The sequence below is a fragment of the Portunus trituberculatus genome, chromosome 13, assembly GCF_017591435.1.
Source record: "Portunus trituberculatus isolate SZX2019 chromosome 13, ASM1759143v1, whole genome shotgun sequence".
NCBI lineage: Eukaryota > Metazoa > Arthropoda > Malacostraca > Decapoda > Portunidae > Portunus > Portunus trituberculatus.
Genome location: NC_059267.1, coordinates 6721781 through 6724280, shown reverse-complemented (window position 1 = coordinate 6724280; position 2500 = coordinate 6721781). Strand labels below are relative to the sequence as shown.

At 47.7% G+C, this 2500-nt stretch overlaps 1 protein-coding gene and 1 non-coding gene across 6 annotated transcripts in view; one reads left to right on the top strand and one right to left on the bottom strand.

The window, feature by feature from the left end:
• The window catches only part of LOC123503011 (mucin-5AC-like), a 172196-nt gene that overhangs the window by 26003 nt on the left and 143693 nt on the right, over positions 1-2500 (top strand). The window lies entirely within an intron of this gene.
• On the bottom strand, positions 380-451 carry Trnav-gac. Its single transcript has one exon. It is a non-coding gene; the product is annotated as a tRNA-Val (tRNA).

The following is a 2500-nucleotide window of genomic DNA, read 5'->3' as shown; positions in this document are numbered from 1 at the left end:
CTCGCTTCTCCTTGATCTCTTTCAGCTCTTTCTCCTCTCCCTTCGTTTATTTCCAGTGTAGGTTTTCGCTCTCTCTCTTTTCTTATTCCTTTTTCCTTTTGTTCTTTCTTCCTTGCGCTATATTTCGAAACGTGTAATTCACCACGGTCTTCTGCTGGTCACCCAGCCAGTCTTCCTCATTACGGAGCGAGCTCAGAGCTCATAGACCGATCTTCAGGTAGAACTGAGACCACATCACACACAACACACACCGGGAAAGCGAGGCCACAACCCCTCGAGTTCAACACACAACACACCGGGAAAGCGAGGCCACAACATCCCGTACCTATTTACTGCTAGGTGAACAGGGGCCACACATTAAGAGGCTTGCCCATTTGCCTCGCCGCGCCGGGACTCGAACCCGGGCCTCTCGATTGTCAGTCGAGCGTGCTAACCACTACACTACGCGGTGTGTGTGTAACTACCGTCCTTATTTCTCTCCCCATCAAATAATTTTCTATCCATCTCAATGTGCTTCCTTTTAAGCCACCCTTCTCCTCTAACTTCCATAGTAATCTTGCATGTGGCACTTTGTCAAACGCCTTTTTTAAATCCAAATAAATACAGTCAACCCATCCCTCTCTCTTGTACTCTATCAACTATTCTAGAATAGAAACTCAGTAAATTAGTTACACACGACCGTCTTTTTCTAAAACCAAATTGACTATTTGATATTAATTTGTTGTGTGTGTGTGTGTGTGTGTGTGTGTGTGTGTGTGTGTGTGTGTGTGTGTGTGTGTGTGTGTGTGTGTGTGTGTGTGTGTGTGTGTGTGTGTGTGTGTGTGTGTGTTTGGAGCTACACATTTTCAGAGTCAAAGTTTGTGTCCATTATTTAGAACTGACAATGGATGAAGTGGTCAGTCAGTGTCATGAGGTGTTTCTTTGCACTATCAGGGAATCCATAAAGGTCACATTGGCACATCTTTTTTATTCCAATTATTTCATTCCGGGTGTGTGTGTGTGTGTGTGTGTGTGTGTGTGTGTGTGTGTGTGTGTGTGTGTGTGTGTGTTAGGTTACGTTATACTACACCCCTTTCCCTCCTTTCGCTCTCCTCCCCTCCCCTTTCCTTCAATCCTTTCATTAGATTTCCTTCCCATCCCTCTTTCCCCTCTCCCTCCCCTCACTTCCCCTCCATTTCATTACTCTTCCTTCTTTACCCTACATTGCCTGTCCCATGCCTCCCTTCCCTTCCTAATCCGTCCCTATCTCTTCCCTCACCTCCTCTCCCACTCTCCCCTTCTCTCCCCTCACTTCCCCTCGCCTTCGTTACTCTTCCTTTCCTACCCTACATTGCCTCTCCCATTCCTCCCCTCTTTTCCTAACCCTTCCCTTTCTCTCCCCTCTCCCTTCTCCTCTCCTCTCCCCTCCCCCCTTCTTTTCCTCTCTCCTTCCCTGAAAACGACCTATCAATTTTGCGAACGATTAATCTTGAGCTACAATGAGAGAAAGAGAGAGAGAGAGAGAGAGAGAGAGAGAGAGAGAGAGAGAGAGAGAGAGAGAGAGAGAGAGAGAGAGAGAGAGAGAGAGCAATCCATCAAGACACGACAAAAGGAAGGATGAGAGAGAGAGAAAAAAAAGAGAGAAGAAAAATGATAATAATAATCTAAACAACAATCTGGACTCTCCCTCTCACTCTCTCTTTCCTCTCCCTCCCTCTCCCTCTCCCTCTCCCTCTCACCTGGCCCTCTCCCTCTCAGGTGATATCAGACTCATTAGTAACCAACAAGACTCACGGGAGAATTTTAAAGCTTTGTCAATATTTCTTGTTGATGAGAATGACTGGAAGAGGAGGAGGAGGAGGAGGAGGAAGAAGAAGGAGGAGGAGGAGGAGGAGGAGGAGGAGGAGATAAGTTAGCCTTCCCACATAGACAACTACTAAGTGCCTCTCTTCCACACTCTGATTGAAGGAGGAGGAGGAGGAGGAGGAGGAGGAAAAGAAGCAGAAGAAAAGGAGGTGGAAGAAAGAAGTTTTGTGTTTGATGTTCACTCTCTCTCTCTCTCTCTCTCTCTCTCTCTCTCTCTCTCTCTCTCTCTCTCTCTCTCTCTCTCTCTCTCTCTCTCTCTCTCTCTCTCTCTCTCTACCAAGTCAATTTCCTCTTGTCAGTCTCTTCTCTCTCTCTCTCTCTCTCTCTCTCTCTCTCTCTCTCTCTCTCTCTCTCTCTCTCTCTCTCTCTCTCTCTCTCTCTCTCTCTCTCTCTCTCTCTCTCTCTCTCTCTCTCTCTGTCCACCTTTGTCACGGGGTACAGGTGAGAATGAGGTACAGATTCCCACGCTGGTCACTCCTCCTCCTCCTCCTCCTCCTCCTCCTCCTCCTCCTCCTCCTCCTCCTCCTCCTCCTCCTCCTCCTCCTCCTCCTCCTCCTCCTCCTTTTCATCCTCCTCCTCCTTCTCCTCCTTCTCACGAAATTTCTCTCACTCATTCCCTCATTCACTCTTACTCTCCCACGACACTCCTTTTAGT